Source organism: Lotus japonicus, chromosome 1 (genome assembly GCF_012489685.1).
Source record: "Lotus japonicus ecotype B-129 chromosome 1, LjGifu_v1.2".
NCBI classification, from domain to species: domain Eukaryota; kingdom Viridiplantae; phylum Streptophyta; class Magnoliopsida; order Fabales; family Fabaceae; genus Lotus; species Lotus japonicus.
In genome coordinates, this window is record NC_080041.1 from 15,617,655 (window position 1) to 15,637,582 (window position 19,928).

The following is a 19,928-nucleotide window of genomic DNA, read 5'->3' on the forward strand; positions in this document are numbered from 1 at the left end:
TTGTTTTTGTCAAAGGTGATTGGATTAAGACCAAAGAGTTGTCCAACAACACTTAATCATGTAGGACTAAATTCTGCACAACAATATCATAATGCAATCAGGTAAAACAATTAAGTACAAAATATGCGCACTGTTGGTAATAAAAAAATCTAAATCAAGGGATTTGCAAGTCATGGTACTTTACTTTCGGATATAGCACTTTGAATTGACTAAGACGTTGGAACTATCCAAATCAACAGTACCTTACTTTCGGCTTCAATCAAAATCAAGGGATTTGCAAGTCAAACATGTACTACGTTTTTCCTCCAAATTTCAGAAAAAAACCAAAGACCCAAACCTTTATAATATGTTAATTATCTAGTCCAACTCTATATTTGGCCCACGGAATAGTATTCAAAGATTTGGAACTGCACATTGTCCCCTTGCATTCAATACGACTAGTACTGCTGTCGGTGGGTTAGTGTATTGATCGATGGAGTCACTTCTTGTTAGATCTTTTCCTAATACATCTCCAATCATCGCTGGTATCTATACATGTCTCCTTTCTCATCACTCCATCATTACTAATTTCTTCTTCTTGATCTATTTTTTCTTGTACAAATTTTGTTAGTTGGCCAACTTTTCATTACAAATTAAATTATTTGCTGACTAATACAAGGAACCATTGGTCATTGAAGGTGGAACTCTCTTGCGGAGTAAGCATCGCGCTAATAAGAATAATTGCTATACAAGTATGTCTCACATTCATGAGAAAATTTTCAGTTCAACTGTAGTAGTACTGAAGTTTTAGTTTTCCTCTCTCACAACTTGATAGTTTTTTTTTTTAATTTTTGAAAAAAATTAAAATTGGGTAATTTAAGTGGTAAGAATTAGGGGACATATACGTTAGATGAGGGAGATCTATCAATTCCTAAAGGGTGCAATTTATCTTTTCGATGTACTAAAATATCAAAAGTCAAGTGTTAAATTTTTAAAGTGACGGAGTGTGTACTATTAAGAATTTTTTTTTCCAAATTTAGATATCTTTTTTTGTGAAAGACCAAATTCATATATCTTACTTTTCCTTTAACCTTTATTATTATTACTATAGTTAACCACTTGAGCATGTAATCAGGAGCGTTTTTTTTAAATCATGTATAAAATAAAACTCTTTACCCAAAAAAAGTACTTTAAAAATAATTTATCAACATGTATAGTCTTTGCCATGTAACAAAGAGAAACATGTAATTTGCGATGGAAAATTAAATTTGTCAGAAAAACTTTTGACTAAAAATGTTGACTATGTAAAAGATGGATTTAGCGACGAAATTTCCAATAGAAAATATTTTTCTATCAGAGAATTAGCGACGGATTTTTTACCCTCTCTAAACTATTACGTGACAAAATAATCTCCGTTTCTACTAAATAATAGGATTAGCGAAAAATTTGGAGAAGGTTAAAGTCCATCACAAATTGAGAAGGAATTCGTGACAAGGAACGTTTTAGAAATCTGTGACGGAATTTGCGACAGACATGTTCCTTATCTAATATTCTGCCGCTAATTCTCTCTCTTTTTATTGAACAATTTCAGTCAAACATTTTGTAACATATTTAAATTAACTTTTTCACATCAGTAGTGTAATTTTCAAACTTATTTACCAATTTAGTGTAAGTTTTAAATTATTTACGGATTTAGTATATATCGTCACTAGCATTAACGATTTCATTAATATTTTTTTTTGTTCTTATGAAATCGTCATTGACATTGGAGATACCTCCTTTGTTTTTTAATAAAATCGCCACTTGCTGTGGCGATACCATAATTTTTTTTTTTTGACTCTGTTCGTTAGTGACGGAAAAACGTCCGTCACAAAATCCTTGTATATAATATGTAAAGAAGTCACAAACAATTAATATTTCGTCTCTAATACTTTTGCGACGGAATAATTTCTACTCTACTATCCGTCGCTAATTTTGTTTTTTATTATTCACTAGGATTTTGTGACGAATATCTTCGTCGCTAAATATTTTGCGACGGATATCTTCTCTCTTCACTTTCCGTCACTAATACCTTTCATATTATATATACTAGGATTTTGTGACGGACGTATTTCCGTCACTAATGAGTAGAGTCACAAAAAAAATATACGACACTAAAAGAATATATATATAATATTTCGTTAACGCCAATCGTAATGGCGATACTAGAAAAATATATATGTCGCCAACAGCCCTGGCGATTTCTCTAGAACGTAAAATAAAAAAATATATATATCGCCAATGCTAGTGGCGATTTACACTAGTTCTGTAAATATTTTACAAGTTGCACTAGATTGGTAAATGAACTCCAAATTTACACTACCAAGGTAAAAAAGTCATTTAAGACAAATTTCCATCGCAAAAAACCAGTTTATCTCTCCTAAATTGCTCTTACTACCTTTTTTTTTTTTGGTAAATAGCTTTATTTTTTTCATAATTTAAAAAAAAGAAACCCTGTAATCCGTCTTTCAAATGTTTATGTTCTTTTGCAATGTGAAATTATTAAATGGTAAGACTTTTTTTTTTTTTGAAAGAATCTATCTATCTATCTATATATATCTATATATATATATGTAAAGCTCACTTGAGCTTAGTAGCTTAGTATTAAATAGATTAAGCAATAAAGTGTTTTTAAGCTACATTAAGCAATGAAGTTGAACAAAAGGCTATTCAACTTAGTATTTTATAACAGCTTCCATAACCTGCATTATGAAAAAAAACTATTAAAAGGTCGTAACCTTCATAATGTAATAAGAGGCTATTAAAAGGATGCATTTCTAGAACACATGATTTGAACGGTGAACCATTTCGTAACAACTTCAGTAACTAAGCTATTCAACTTATTAATTAAAAGATTTGTAACTGAGACGGGCTATTCATATATTAACAGTTACCTCCTTGAGGAAATCACTGAGATTTCGTAACCTACATTATACAATCATGTGGCAGTACTGCAACTTCCAAACTGATAAAAAAAATTAAAGACTTTTTAGCTACATACATTAAAAAAAACTACAATGGATTAAATTAAACTATGCATCTATTGTGTATCTCTATATAAACAAATCACTCACACACTTAAGTCACACATATCGACTCCATCAAAGTGAGAAAAATGAAAATCGCCACTAGCTATTTCAACAAGTATGTCCTTTTTTATAACATTAGTTGATTGAAATTGAGAAGATTTTGATCAAGAATCGTAAGTAATATCTCATTGATTTTGATGGAATTCCATTGCCAGAACTCAGCAATAGAAACATTGGACAACACACTTATTAGAGAAGATAATTGAAGCACGAAAGATGTCACTCATTACTAAATGAGCAGCAAAGAGAGATATACAATCATGTTATACACGCGGTAACCACCAATATTGGAGGGCTCTACTTTGTTTACGACATGGAGGTACTAGAAAAAACTTTCTCTACAGGACAATCATTGCAAGGCTAAGGGCTGGAAAAAAAATTGTGTTTGCTGCTTCATCAGGTAGTTAACTACGAACTTTATAGTCTCTCTTATGCTTTTCTATACTATTTTGTTCATCCAATTGAATCATTCAATACATCATCATTTGTGTATCTATGTGACACAACTCATTAACATAAAAAAAAAGGAAGATCCAGTACATCAGATGGTGGCATCAAGCACACCTAGCAAAGTAGAAAAACAGAAACTAACAAGTTACTTGTTCTTTTTAATATGCCTCTTCAACCACTTAAAATATATGAGTTGTTTTTCTTAACTTTCCAAAATATGGAAACTGGAAAAAATAAGAAAAGAGGTAGCATCCTTACACTGACTACACCTGCTAAAATTAAGAGTAGAAAATGATAACGTAGCTAGAAACTTTAGTTGAGATTATTTTGTTAAGACAATGGAGTGAAAGAAATTGTTACAATAATGGCACATTTTGACAAGGGAAGTTATTAAAGCACATTTTTCAACTATGTTTTCAATAAGTAAGAAACTAACTATATAAGGGGTACAAAACCGTGGCATTTACACATAAAAACATTGAAAATGAAGGTTTATCTGGGATTTAGCAAAATGGGTTGTAAAAAATGAGACTGAGGGAAAATAGGAATAGAGAAACTTAACATGGATGCAGAGGGAACCGACAATGATGGTGCCACCATGGTATTTGAGGTACATGTTGATGGGTTTGGAAGGGTTTTTGGATTCGATGAAGAGGAGCAGAGCGATAACGACGTGGGTGGTGTCGTGGGAGACGGATCCTTCGATGCAAATGATGCGCACCTTGATTCCAGTCGATTGTGCTTGTGCAATTCAGTTCTCCTTCCATGCAACACCTTTCTTCCAAATAGTTGCGTGCTTTACAGGATGCCTCACATGGCTGCCTCACCACCACTGGATTGAGGATTTTTCCGCTTTTTTATTTGATTAGGGCTTCCGTTGTTTTCTAATTCTATTATGTAATTTTCTAATGCTTCATTTACTTAATGATTTGTTAAAAAAATCAATAGTTAAGCATTTTAAATCTTAATATTTGATAAATATAGTAATTATAAATATAATTAAGAAAAACTAAATTATATCAGTGATAACTAACTATGTAAAGTTATCACCTTGTGTTTTCTAGAGTAACACCACCAAATTTTTTTTTGAAAGTAACACCACCAAATTGAATATACTTATTGTTGAGAAAGATGAAAAATATGCACAATATACTAAAAATGTAGTGCACAATAAAGTTTTAATGAACTTCTTCAATATAATTATAATTAATATGTATTTTGATATTCCAAAACTTCTTCCATTATATTTTTTTTACCTCTATATAAATTTAGATATCACAATTAAAAATTACTATTTAAAAAAAACCCGTGCGTTGCACGGGTTTAATTTCTAGTATATATGTAAAGCACACTTGAGTTTTAGCTAGCATTAAATATATATGTATAAGAGAATTGAATTACATTAGTAAATTGACATGTGAGTGAGTGAGGATTAAGAAACCGTTAGAAATGAAAAGTCTCAATAATAATCTACATTGGCATGTGAGTGAGTGAGGATTAAGAAACTGTTAGAAATGAAGTCTCAATAATAATCTACATTGGTAAGTTGTCATGTGAGTGGTTTAAGGGGATAAAGAAAACTGACCGAAAGGAAAAGCCCCTAATAATGGTTAAATAAATACATAGATGAATATATAATCAACTTGGTGGGTTGATGTGTTGAGAAGCTTCAAATTGGAATGTATCACTTCTGCGCTAGGCTCTATCGGGTGTACATTACCTTACATGTTTGGTTATAACAGAGTGTCTTGGTGACTTTGCTTCTTGGTGCTCCCTAAGTACCTATCTTCTACTGCATAGTTGGTTTGAGAGATTAAGATGGATCTGGCTTTACTATGTGGCCTTTGCAGTTTCATTTGCTTTTCTTTCGACCACTGTTTGGGTCCTTATGTTTCTGATTTTCTGTTTTTATTTGGTTATGTTGTTTCTAAACTTCTAGTTCACTTGGGAGAGCTTTTGTTCCCAAGACCTATGTTTATTTATCTACTTATCTTTTGTTCATTAGCACTGAAAATTTATGTACATAGCTTTGAAGGAAATATCTTGGCTTATCATTTTTATGTTTACATATTTTACTAATAAAAGTTGTTCAATACAGGTGAACAATGCAGGGATTGGTGGAATTGTAATTAAAGACAATGATTTATACAAGTTAGCTATCTATGACCTTGGGGTAAGTATCTAGGTATGTAGGGCATGTAGACAATAGATGATGATAGTTTAACTGTTCTCAGTTCTCACATTGTTTATTAGAAAGGTTGTAATTGTTTAACTTTGAAAGCAAGGGTACATGTTTAGATAGATAGTAAAAAGATATGGTGAACCAAATCATAGAGGACAGAAGTAACTTCCCTTAAGTTTTATTAGGTTTTATGGGTGTCGACCATGATTTTGAAAATAACATATCCTGAGTTTTCCTTACTTTTCAGACGTTATCAGAAGATGGCCGAATAAGGCAATCCCCAAACATATGAGTTAGCTGAAGAACGCTTGCAAACAAATTATTATGGTGCTAAAAATCACTACTATAGAAAAAATGAATTAATTAGCACTGATATGGTTCTAAATTCTAATTGACGTGAAATGTTTCCATTTTTATTGTCTTATACTTTTTACTCTCACTAAACTTACTTCTTTTGATTTCTAATTTTTGCTCTTGATTTCTTATGGTTTCAATACTTTTAGAGTAACTACATACATGCTTCTATAGGGAGAAATGTTGCAGATAAATTTAAGAATATTTTGAAAGAAATAAAATATACACAATCATCAATTGTATGGTCTCAAAGAATAAAGAACAAATTATTATAATTAGAAAAATGCTACAGCTATAGTCAAGAAAATAGCATGTAATGACTTTCTTAACTTTATAAAATTCTTACAACTAAAAACAAACCCGTGCAACGCACGGGTTTAATTTCTAGTATTAAATGGTAAGACTAGATATAGTGACTTTCATTTATAATTAAGAGGATCAGTTTCCAAATGCATTCTTTCAAAAAAAAAAAATTCCAAATGCATGGTATCCGCAAATAATATGGTATTGTCTGGTTGCATCTTGGACTGGGTGAAAGGTGATTACCCAATAGTGAAGATGGGCGATGGGTTTAGGAGAATTGGCGATTGAAGCACTTAGTTTTTACTTTTTAAAGACACACTACGCTCTCATGCTTCGAGTTCGAAGTCTTGTGGACTGGGTGAGACCGCCATCCCTTAAAAGGGCTCGCCCAGGGATGATCAGGGTCGCGAGTAACGCGACCCGCCTGGCGAAGGAGAAGACTTGGCGAGATTAAGGCCTCATTTAGAAATGGTCACCGTTGTGAGTTCTATCTCCACAAACGGCGCCAATATGTTCCGGGATGAACACTAAAAAGTGGTATAGGCCCCAAACCATAGCATAGCAAGGGTGAAGTAATAGCCTAAAACTTATAGATAAAATGTCAAAAGATCTTTTACAATGACGTAGTACATTGGATTCTAAATCTTACGCTAATTGGGCTAGTTGGGTCGTAACACGCTCGGTCCAACCCCCTTACATAAGTGATCGCCCTTGGCGACCATTTCTAAATAAGGCCCTAATCCTGCCAAGTCTACTCCTTCGCCACTAGCGGGCTGCATTACTCGCGACCCTAATCACCTCTGGGCGAGCCCTTTTACGGGATGGGGGTCTCGCTCAGTCCACATCTTAACATTGAAATCTGATAAATTAAAGATTCATTTTTCTATCATCACAGTAGAAAAGTAAACTAATTAAAAATGTTGAAAATCTTAATTTGATTGCTTGCTATTTGAACTCCAATAGCTACATTGACACCTTTAGATATATAGATTTTGTGGCGGTTTTTAACCACTTCAAGTTGTGAAATAAGAAAAAAAAAAAGATAAAACACAACTGTGGTGGTTTCAGACTGCTACAATTGTGTCCTTTTTCTTGCTTCGCAGTTAGTACGGCAAAAAACCGACACAACTTCTACATGTCTACAGGATGTCATATACCATGGTTTGAAAATCTTTTGTTCTTTTGGTTTTACATTCAATTGATACTAACTTTAAACATTTGGTATTGCAACTTCTTATGCACCTAAAGCTTCTCAAAGCAAAGAGAACCCTAAATAAGAATATAAAATCTTGAGGTTTCATCAGCCAAGTTTAAGCCGTCATTTCAAATGCATTGAAAGAGGGTCTATATTTCAAGAATGCAATAACAAATATGTTGTGAAAGCAGCATCTACACAAACTTTCGAGTCCGAACCTCATCCCTTTGATTCCAAAAACACTTTGGACTCTGTAAAAAATTTCTTGGTTGCTTTATACAAGTTTTCCTCTCCGTACGCAATTTTTGTCCGAGTAAGTTAGAAATCCTCAAATGGTGGACAAGGTTAAATTACTTCACGAGGGGTTGTCAAACATACTCATGAGATAATTTAACCTCCTCCAATCAATAAATATAACTATTTATATTAATTAAGTAAAACATGTATAAATTCTTAACCTGCGCGCTTATCTTAAATTCTATTAATCGACCTAAAATGAACTTAATTAGTCAATGGAGTTGCTTATATTTAAAATGAATTCATTTGTATGAACTGCTTTATTTCATTTTAGTAGTATGTTGAATGACTTAAAAGAATGTCCTTTATTTCTGTTGAGCAGACATTAAGCACGATGTCTACATCTCTCCTTGTTGTGGAGACATTATCAGATATCTCACCACTATTTTTTACTAGTGTATTGCAGGTGAGACCTCAAACACATTGTATATTCTAAATAGCCAAGTGCTTAAGTCCCTTCAATTTCAATAATATTTTGCGAATTTTTTAAATGCTTCAGATTATGGTGGCTTACCTATTTATGGGTATTTATGCTGGTGGCGTGAATCAATTATTTGATATTGAAATAGATAAGGTATATATGAAGCCTATTATTAGTAAAAATAAATATTGATCAATAATAAATTATTGTGTTATCTCAAAAGATCTCATCCTCTCAAATTGGGAAGCCTTAAGTGTTGTTTGTTTTGGAAACCTCTTGTGTTGTTTGTGGTTTATGCTTCTAGACTTTGGTTTTAGGTTGTTTTTCTTTTTCTTGGTGTGTCTTTGGTGGGTTGGAGTTCCCTTTTGGTGGACACTTTTTTCCCCAGGTTTGTGTTTTTTTGGCTTTGCGGTTTTGAGCCTTTGTTGATAGGCGTTATCACAATGCATTTTTGTTTCAATATCAGTTATGTTTTAGAAAAACTAATTTTTTTATCTCTTTGGAATATTATTGTTTTAGTAAAAAATGCATAGTGAAAAATATTCCAGTTGGCTTTCTATATAAAGAAACATATTTATACTATGTGTATAAATGAAGGGTTGCTTACATGCAACAATTTAAGTAGATGATAAGATTTTGACCTAAAAACTACGGTTTATATTTTGATGTATATCAAGTGTCCTTAGTTATTATCAAATTTGACGAGGAAACATGCCACCTTCTATATCTTACAAAATTTTATGAGAAAATTTCATATGGAATGTCTCATTATTGACATGTTTTACTGCAGATAAACAAACCATATCTTCCATTGGTATCTGGGCAACTGTCATTTACAACTGGTGTCATTATTTGCACATGTTGTTTACTTCTGGTACCATGTAGATTCACCCCTTTTAAAATTATTTTTCAACTGTTAAGAGAGACTTATTGTTTTATTTTCCTTTACAGAGTTTTTCGCTTGGCTGGATTTTAGGTTCTTGGCCATTGATTTGGTCTTTACTCTCAACTTGTGCGGTGTGGACTGCTTATTCAGCCAATGTGAGTTATTTTGAATTTCATATAAACCTCATTTTCCCTTCATAATGTTTAAGAAATAATCATGTAACAGTTAATGAGAGGAAAGCCATGGAGAAAATCTTTATGTTTCTGTTTGAATTTGGTTATAGGCTCTAATGATGGAATTAGGTTCTTGAAGAAAACAAAATATAAATACAAAGAAATTGAATTAATATATGTTTTAATAATTTTATTTTTCAAGTATTTTTCTTGATTAAATAATAGATGTTGGATATTTAAGCTCAAACTAAAAGCTTGTGCTGAAAATTAATTGGGCATTTTCAAAACACCTTCATAGAGGAAGTTCTAAAAATTAGTTGGCATAGCCCCTGAAATGCTCTAGTTTTTTCCTTTAATTCCCTTAGGTTTTTGTTGGGGTTTTCCTCGCTCCCTAATGGTTTTGTCCTTCGGGGTCCTTTTGTGATTATTAATGTATAACCTTTTTTTTAAACAAAAATCCCTTCGGTATTTGATTTTCCTAATATTGTTTATATTTAAAAGCTTATTTAAATTGTATGTCAAAAAATTTCCATATGGAAATACTTGTTCATTTGATATATATTTTTCTATCTTTCATTTGATGTATAAATACATTATTTTGTACTATTTTATTCAAGTAGATGATAAGATTTTGACCTAAAAACTACGGTTTATATTTTGATGTATATCAAGTGTCCTTAGTTATTATCAAATTTGACGAGGAATCATGCGACCTTCTATATCTTACAAAATTTTATGAGAAAATTTCATATGGAATGTCTCATTATTGACATGTTTTACTGCAGATAAACAAACCATATCTTCCATTGGTATCTGGGCAACTGTCATTTACAACTGGTGTCATTATTTGCACATGTTGTTTACTTCTGGTACCATGTAGATTCACCCCTTTTAAAATTATTTTTCAACTGTTAAGAGAGACTTATTGTTTTATTTTCCTTTACAGAGTTTTTCGCTTGGCTGGATTTTAGGTTCTTGGCCATTGATTTGGTCTTTACTCTCAACTTGTGCGGTGTGGACTGCTTATTCAGCCAATGTGAGTTATTTTGAATTTCATATAAACCTCATTTTCCCTTCATAATGTTTAAGAAATAATCATGTAACAGTTAATGAGAGGAAAGCCATGGAGAAAATCTTTATGTTTCTGTTTGAATTTGGTTATAGGCTCTAATGATGGAATTAGGTTCTTGAAGAAAACAAAATATAAATACAAAGAAATTGAATTAATATATGTTTTAATAATTTTATTTTTCAAGTATTTTTCTTGATTAAATAATAGATGTTGGATATTTAAGCTCAAACTAAAAGCTTGTGCTGAAAATTAATTGGGCATTTTCAAAACACCTTCATAGAGGAAGTTCTAAAAATTAGTTGGCATAGCCCCTGAAATGCTCTAGTTTTTTCCTTTAATTCCCTTAGGTTTTTGTTGGGGTTTTCCTCGCTCCCTAATGGTTTTGTCCTTCGGGGTCCTTTTGTGATTATTAATATATAACCTTTTTTTTAAACAAAAATCCCTTCGGTATTTGATTTTCCTAATATTGTTTATATTTAAAAGCTTATTTAAATTGTATGTCAAAAAATTTCCATATGGAAATACTTGTTCATTTGATATATATTTTTCTATCTTTCATTTGATGTATAAATACATTATTTTGTACTATTTTATTCAAATTCTTTTTAACAAATAGATCAACTCATTACTTAATACAAACAAAGCTAATAGATATAGATACATGAATGATTTTCAGAAAATACACTCATGAATTTTGAGAGAAATTTTTTTGATAGTGAAACAGAGTTTTGAACTTTTGCAGGCACCCTTATTGAGACGGAAGCGACATCCAGTTTCTGCAGCATTGTCCATTCTTGCTTCTTGGGCAATTATATTTCCAATTTCAGACTTTTTTCATATGCAGGTTTTATCCTACAACTAACTTTGTTTTTATACACCTTTACTTCTTGATGATCATAAATTAGCTTTTTAAAAAAGATATTGAACCCTAAGATAGTGGCAACATACGATCGACATTCAATTTTGTGAGATTTTTTACCACCACTAGAGTGAATATCAATTGTATGCCAATATTTTTCACCGAGGTTTGAGTGTCGCTACTATTAGCCTTTTTGGCACATAATAGCAATAATGTATTATATTACACAGATACAATTATTTACTATTATTAGGTTTGGGAATGCTTTTAAAATTTAAAGCACGAGTGTGCTATATATATATATATGTGTGTGTGTGTGTGTGTGTGTTTTTGTGCAAATGATAAATGTACATGAATAAATTACAAGAAAAACGTGTATTTGATAGTGACCTAAAATCGTCTGCAAGAAAAAGTTTCCAATGACTTGCTAATACCAAAATTTTGCCGGTAATCTTTTCTCACTATTTTTGTAAATTATCAGTAATTTACTGATTTTTTAGGCCATCGATGAAATAGTTGTCAGTAATGTACAGTTGGCCATTATCTATAGCCAAATCAGCAATTTTACCATATTTTTAATTAAATGAAAGTGACTTCTTATGTTGGGAATGAAATGTTAGCTTGCTGAAATAATCTGTAGGTGTCACACTAGGAAGAATGTAACCAGAATTTTTAACAAGAAAAACGAATATAATAAGGAGGTACGAGAGGTACCTCAACCTTTATACATCATATTAAAATTATAGCTATAAGCATTTGAATGGTTTCGTAGACCATTCATAATATGAATAAGATAGCACTTTAGTTTTCTCTTTTAACTAGATATATTTACAGGGAACACAAACCTTGACAATCTAGTCTACAAAAAAGACCTCATGTTCTACTTGGCTTCCATTCAACATGATATTTAAACTAGTTATTAAGATGTGTGTTCCCTAAAAATGTAAATGACAACATTTTGAGAAATGTTTTTCTATTGTCATACATGGAAACAGCTTTGGTAAACTAAGATATCATCTTCAATATAACAAGTCACTTTCATTCAATAAAAAATATACACCAATGAATATTTGTTTTTTGATAGGCATACACCAATGGATATAACTACTAACTATACAAGTAATATATTAACAATTATATTGTCCCCCTCCGTGCTGCTGGATCCTGGTGGTTTTTGTGTTGCGGGGAGGTTCCAGCCTTTTGCTGCAATCGGGCTGCCCTGTTTCCCTCTGGAGCTTTGTTTCTTTTTTCTGTGTTCTAAAAAAAATTTATATGCCAAGAACCCCCTCTTAGGTCTTGGACCCTGGCTGATGTGTTCTGCTATTTTACGGATCTGCACTGTTTCTGATTTTGCTCCCTGGCATTTCGTGCTTCTGTTTCATTTAGTGGAGGCTTCTCCCTGTGCTTTTGGTGATTATTCTCAGCTCAAGTGTAACACCCCGATTTCCAGGTGTCACTTTAGTAACCAAAAATAATCTTTACGCGGAAAACAGGTAATTTTTTTTTTGATTGTTTCCTTTTAATAAAAGCAATAAAGAAATAAAAACAAAACCCAACTACTAAACTAACCGATATACAACATATATACATGTACAGCCTCAGCTGCACTCCATGTCACGCGCACTCGCAGTGACTCCAAAGCAGTGTGCCCGTAGGCAAATATATACAGACCCAGAAGTGTAAGTGAGAAAATTATAATTACAAACCACTAGGAGAAAGTCGGCCTCAATATGGCCTAAGCAAAGACCCCTATGGTCCAACTGACTCACTGTGATCCCTCAGTAAGAGAACCACACGAAAAGTCATGCGTCGGAAACCTACCCGATCCCAAAAGCAAAACGAATCAGAGCTCTACACAAAACATGACGCCTGCCCAAACCTAACCTCCCAGTGCCAAACCCACAACGATCTGAAGTCGGCAAGTTGAAGCTCAACTCCATGCGCCATAGAACTCCTTTCGTCAGACGTCCACGCTCGTCAGTCCGGTCCTCCATGACCCTTCCCCGATACGTCGCCCGGTGACCAGCAACATCGATCACCCAAGCGGTGGGGCATCCCGATCCTGCAGCTCATATCTGATCCCCCCCCGAGGGAGAGACCACCGAGAACCAGTCGGCCATCGACATCTGGCAGCAGGCCGACCGCCCAAACACAAACATACAAACAAAGCCAAGGCGCTAGGGTCAACTCACAGCAATAAGTACATATACACTCAACATGTGACAGGGTATATATATAAGTTGTTATATAAGCATATAAGTAATCCTAGCATGTTATGGCTCTAACATTGCTTCAATAAACAAACAGCACACAGTCTCAGTCAGCATGAATGTATGCGTGAAATGCACAATATGAATCCGGATTTGTGACGCGTTCCCGTTCACCACAAGTGAAGCATTCCCGTTCTTCACTATGGATGGACCATTCCCGTTATCCATCCTGGATGAAATCCATCCTGGATGAACCATTCCCGTTATTCATCCTTGGTGAACCATTCCCGTTATTCACCATATGATGAACCATTCCCGTTATTCATCATTTATGCAAGGTGAACCATTCCCGTTATTCACCATGATATGCACAGGTGAACCATTCCCGTTATTCACCCGATTGAATGCAACGTGGTTAGCCAAACAACGAATCGCCCTTACCACGAAAGTGTTTAGCTGACAACCCAATCTCAACAAACCCATGAGTTAGTGTCGGTCAATACAACACAACTCGGAGTAAGTGTCGGTCAATACAACACAGCTCCACCAACAAGAATACACAAGGGTCTAGTGTCGGTCAATACAACACAGCCCAAACAACAAGAGCGCTAAGTGTCGGTCAATACAACACCGCTCCAACAACAAGAGAACCCAAGGGATTAGTGTCGGTCAATACAACACAACCCCATCAACAAGAGTACGTAAAGTACTCGGTGACTTTCAATCATCACCATAGCTCACCTTAGTGGCTTTCCCCAATTCCAATAACTCACAACAAAGGTCGACTTTTCCCCGTCTTTCGTAAATATTTTCCCCTTCAGTTTTCCTATACTTAAACGTTAATAAAAATGATTTCAATTCAGATTAGTCAGGTTATGAGTTTATTTCTCAAAATCTAGGTTTCCCAAGTCTTTAGTTTTCGAAATTCTAATCCTTCTACGTTTTCCGAAAACCAACCACCCAAAAGAAGTTTCCCGGGGAAAGTCTAAGTAAACCAACAAATACCAACCAGGCTAGGTCTCAAACCCCTCATTTGGACTTGCCTAGGGTTGCACATCCAACCCAAAATATCAAAGATCACCAGATCAATGAATCTCCACTCCGAAGTCGTGTCAAAACGCACAATCCAACAAAAGCACAACATCACAAGTTATGGAAAAGTATCATAACATCAACTCAACATCATAAACAACATCAGATAAAGCATAAGTCGAATTTATCGACGCCTATCATGCAATCATAGCTGATATAGTAAGTTGCCCTAACCTCGAGCTGTTCCAGCTTCGCAAACAAAGTTCTCCTCAAACAATTGCTCTGAGTCTTCCAAAGTTCCCTCAACTGAACCTCGGAGAAAAACAAAGCAGAAACCAAACAAAATCGATTAGTTCGATCGCAAAACAATACATAAACGATAGACAAAGCATTAAAGCTTCAGAATAGGACAATCAGGTACGAAAAGACAAGTTTTCGAAACCGAAAAACTCCCCCCTAAAGGAAATAGTCCACGGCCTCAAAGGAAAAAGGGCTTCGGCTCTTTTTCTTTGATCAAATAAATTCACAAGGTAGTTTTAGTGTAAAAATAAGGCAAAGAAACTGTCAGAACAATTTTCGGACAATCGGGCCGAAATACGACTATCCAGGGGCATTTTGGTCCAAAATAAAGGCTCAAAACTTCAAAGTTATCAGTTCTGAAAACAAATTTGACAGCAATGATCCTCATGACATCCGTGACAACAAATCCTAAAGGCACGAAGTCAGATTAAGTCTTTTCGACAATAGAGTTTCGAAATGTGAGACAAAAAGGGTTTTGAAACAGTTTTTCAGATCCTGGACAACTGGATCACAATCAGCGTTTACTGACAGAGGTTTTAGACTCAGGGGAACGTAAGGAACATAACCCAACCAAGAAATCGAAGAAATCGGACCATTTTAGAAAAAGCTCAAAACTATGAGCACAGAAACGACTTCAGAAACGCAACAGAAACAACAATCAGAGGTAGGTATCGTGTGAGTTACCTCGATACCTAGTGTAGGGACGAACTGCACGAAGATTGGTCAAGTTTTCGCGAAAATCTCCTCCCCCCTTGCTCTCCACGAAATTCAGCCACAAAAGGAAGAAAATGAAGGAATTTTTGCTTTTTGAGCTATTTATAGGCAGGCGAAATCGCGGGAAAATGAAAATTTCGCGATTCCGATTTTTGCAGCACGATCACCGTGGAATTCTAAGAGAGATTCTGGCGTCAGAATTCCAGAACTCAAAACAAATATCTAAGATTTGGGAAAAACGATATCCAAAACGCCAAAAGCGGTGTAAGTTAGTCTGTCCCGAAAAACTACTTTTTGCTGTGATGCTCAGACGACAAAACTTCCAACAGAAGAAAGATTGGAAATGTCGAAACAAGTCTGGCAACGCGGACGGAATCTTCGTTAGATGTCCCGAATAGAAAAAGTCTTCATCCTTCGCTCAAAACTAAGGATTCGAAGCAAAGAAATTAGCGTCGGCGGACATCCGAAAAGTTAAACCTATCGTGCGTACAGTCCAGAGTTCCGAAATGAAACGCTGGTCGATGGAAAAATAAAGAGAAACTTTAAATTTTCCAAGAGTTCGAAATCTCACTTAAAACGTTGCTTTAAGAGCGAAATAGCCTATTCTGGACATGCTCGCCATAAGGCAGGTGTGCAGACGACTCGCACTAGCTCCGAAAGAAACAACGCCACATTCCTCGAGCAATTCCTGAACTTTCTTCTTCATTAATCTTGCTCAAATATCAAACTCCTGTCACGCTTACACTGATTCCACGCGTGAGTCGGAAATTAACTTGTTCCGAAAATCCGGGTCTTACATCAAGTGACTGGCGGTTGTGAATCAAGAGGGTACTTGATGTTATTTTGGTGTTCTTGCCTGTTGCTGGAAGCTTGCTCTAACTCCTGTCTTTCTTTTCAGCTCTCTGCTCTTTTGTGTTGTGGTAGCTTTAGTTTCTTTTTAAGTAGCCTAGTTTCTTTTAATGTTCTTTGTTTTCTTGTTAGTTGGTAGCCGTATCTTTCTTGCCTTCTGCTTCGTTTGTATCTTTCTTTTTTTGATAATATATTCAGCTTTCTAAAAAAAAACAATTATTGAGGAATAACAACCCATAGAATCTATTTTTTGAATGTATTGACTTTCCCTCAGAATTTATCATTTTTGCAATGACTTTTTCTCATATTAACAATTATGTTTTCCGAAGAAGAAAAAAAATATATTAACAATATTCCTATACAATTATAATCATATAAGCTCAGAAACATAAATGTCACACTTATATAATTATACATACTCACACATTATGTAATGTTGTATATAATTAACATAAATTACTCACCTCCATGACGTGTAAGACTTATAAGAAGCTCCATCAAATCCACGCATATTTATACTACAAAACAAAGAAAAAGTAGAAAATACTTACAAAAACCAAAACTAAAATATGTAAAATGGATAAGAGAAGAGAGGTGCGGTGAAAATTGATAAGAGAAGATAGGTGTGGTAAAAGTGACATGAGTCTTCTCTATATATTGGTTACCGACGACCTAGGCAATTGGTAAACATGTCGGTAACATATAAAAGGACACAATTATCAACAGTTTTGGCAATCAGTAAATGAACGGTGTCGTAAATTCAGTTTATTGGATTACCAATGATTAAAATTGATGGAAAATGGTTGGTGTCTTGACCGACGATTTCGACTGTCTGTAATTTTTCTCGCCACCTAAACCTCCCAGACCAAACCTTCTACAAAACAAAGAAAACAATTGCAAAAACAAAAACTAAAAGATGTAAAATGGATAAGAGAACACAAGTGTGGTGAAAATGGATAATAGACGGTGGTAAAAGTGACGTGAGTCTGCTCTTTATATAGGTTGCCGACAACCTTGGAAATCGATGAACATGTCGGTAACCTATAAACGGACGCAATCATCAGCATTTTTTGCAAATATAAGTTACAATAATATATTAAATAAAAATATACTACATTTCAGTAATTTAACAAAACACCAGTTTACTTTTAGCTGGTTTGATCTGTAATCTCTGCTTGACAGTTTTGCTCTCAAGCCTTTTGCCAATTTACTTTTAGCTTTCTAAAAAAGAAAACAAAACACCAGTTAATAAAAAACTAAAACATACTTTATCCTCAAAACTAGTAAATATTGGAGAAGTACATATTTATATGTAAGACACTAAAGAATTGTTGGATTTTGAGACAACCTATTAGAACTGCATCATGAGAAATTGAAGAAATCTAAATTGTAGAGAAAAGAATGAGATTCACTTTCATCATTGCGAGTTTGACATTTACAAATGAGAAGAGAATGAGATTCTCTGTAAATGAGTTTTAGCATCCCAAATTCAATTTTTATTCAATACAATTGGCTTTCCAAAACAAAATTATTGTGAGTTTGACATTTATATTTTAATCGAAAGTTAATTAACTATGCCAATTGTAGCTATCACACATGAATAAGAGAGCGTGTAACTAGGTATGAATAAGTTTCTAATAGTTACATGCATTTTTTAAGCTATTAGTGGTGAGACCGTTCACCCTCGTTATTTGTTAATGTATTTTCACCATATAATCGTAGGAGTGCTATATTCTATAAAAAGCCTTCAATAATATTGACTAAATCGAAAAAATGAAATAAACAAAAAGGAACTAGTTTTCCACCAAATCATTATAAGTTAACCAAGAAGCAATATATATTTTGTTATTGATAATTCATGTAATTACAATGTGCAGACTTTTGTGTTCAAGATGCCGAATATCTTTCCAAGTTCACTGATTTTTGTTATGGTATTCATGAGCATATACTCTATAGGTATAGCATTGTTGAAGGTAAATACCTACACTATTTTCTTAGAATTTGTTTCCAACATTAAACTTTCATGTGTACCTAATGTAAACTTTTTATTGAATCTATATAGGATATACCTGATGTCGAAGGAAGAAATTTAACATCTATTCTTTTCCAGCACATTTTGGTAAAAAATGAGTATGTTCATAATCTCCCAACATTCTTGGTTTCCCCTTCCTATATACTCCTTATTGTCAGTATCTATTCTTTTTCAGGTGTTTTGGGTTTGTGTTTCCCTTTTTGAATTGGCTTTTGGAATCGGTCTCATGGTGGGAGCAACATCAACTTACAAGTGGAGTAAAATTGTTATGGTAATTAATATATATTTGTTGAAGAAATATGTCAAATTTTTACTCTCGAATTAATATAAAAATATTTCCCTAAAAAAGTTTTAATGGTTGCATAAAATATTCCAACATGTTATATTGATTGTAGTGTCAAGGTAAAAATTGATCTTTTCATGAGCAGGTTGAGGATAATTTAACCACATCTTACATGGGCTAATCATATTTAAAATAAATAAGTTGAGAATTTCATAATTTATTTCTTTATATTTTACAAATAATTTTATTTGTCCACTAGGGGTAAGTTACTCAAAAGAGACATTCTTTTAGGAGAAAGCTTAGGTCTATTGTTTTACATATTGATACAATTGAATATAAAATTGTTTAAACTTTCCAACTATATTTGAAACTTATTTGATGCCAATGTGTCAGGTTTTGGGAAATATTGTTCTTGCTTCAGTTATCTGGTACCGTGCGAAATTTGTAAATTTGGGAAGCAAAGCTTCCATGGCATCATTCTACATGCTGATATGGAAGGTGATCATTTAAGGGGTTGTTTACAATTTGTGAAATTCAATATCAGATTTAGTATCGTTTAAATTAAATTGGTATCCGATAATTAATTTTCCCACGATTTGAGTGTTAGCTTATGATATAAAACTATTCATGTGGTCATTACTTAATAGCTTGAGATTTTGAGATAACTGGTTATTTGACATAATATTAGTATAGCCTTTATGACCATTTGGTTCAATCCCTACCCCGACCCAATTCTTCTAACATTGAGAAAGAAAGTTATTTGATTTATTATATTACTTTCTAACTCCAATTGAAATACAAAACACAAGAGTACATTAGCTATATATTGCTTTTCAATTTTTTTCTTTAAAGTAAGTCTTTACTATATATCTTTTCTAATTCCAATATGATGTGTCCAAATTGTTTTCCCTGCAGATATTATTCACAGCGTACTTGCTCATGCTTTTAGCTAGATCAGGAATACACAAGCAAAGTCAACTTGAGAATTAGTCAACTTGCTCATGCCAGTCATGAGTCTGGACATTAGTTTTGAATTTTCAGTGAGTGAAGAATTAATTAATTAATTAATTAATTATTTTAAGATTGGTATTAGTGTGTTGCTATGGGTGCTTTCTTCATTGATTTTTGTACATCATGTTATTATAATGAAATTAAAACGTAACTGTCCAAACTTTTGGGCACTCTCACATGTTAACCTGCATGTCCAAA

The 19,928-nt window shown here is 33.6% G+C and overlaps 1 pseudogene; it reads left to right on the forward strand.

The window, feature by feature from the left end:
* Nucleotides 1-472: 472 nt before the first annotated feature.
* LOC130727978 (glycinol 4-dimethylallyltransferase-like) lies at nt 473-19,709 on the forward strand (annotated as a pseudogene).
* Nucleotides 19,710-19,928: the final 219 nt, after the last annotated feature.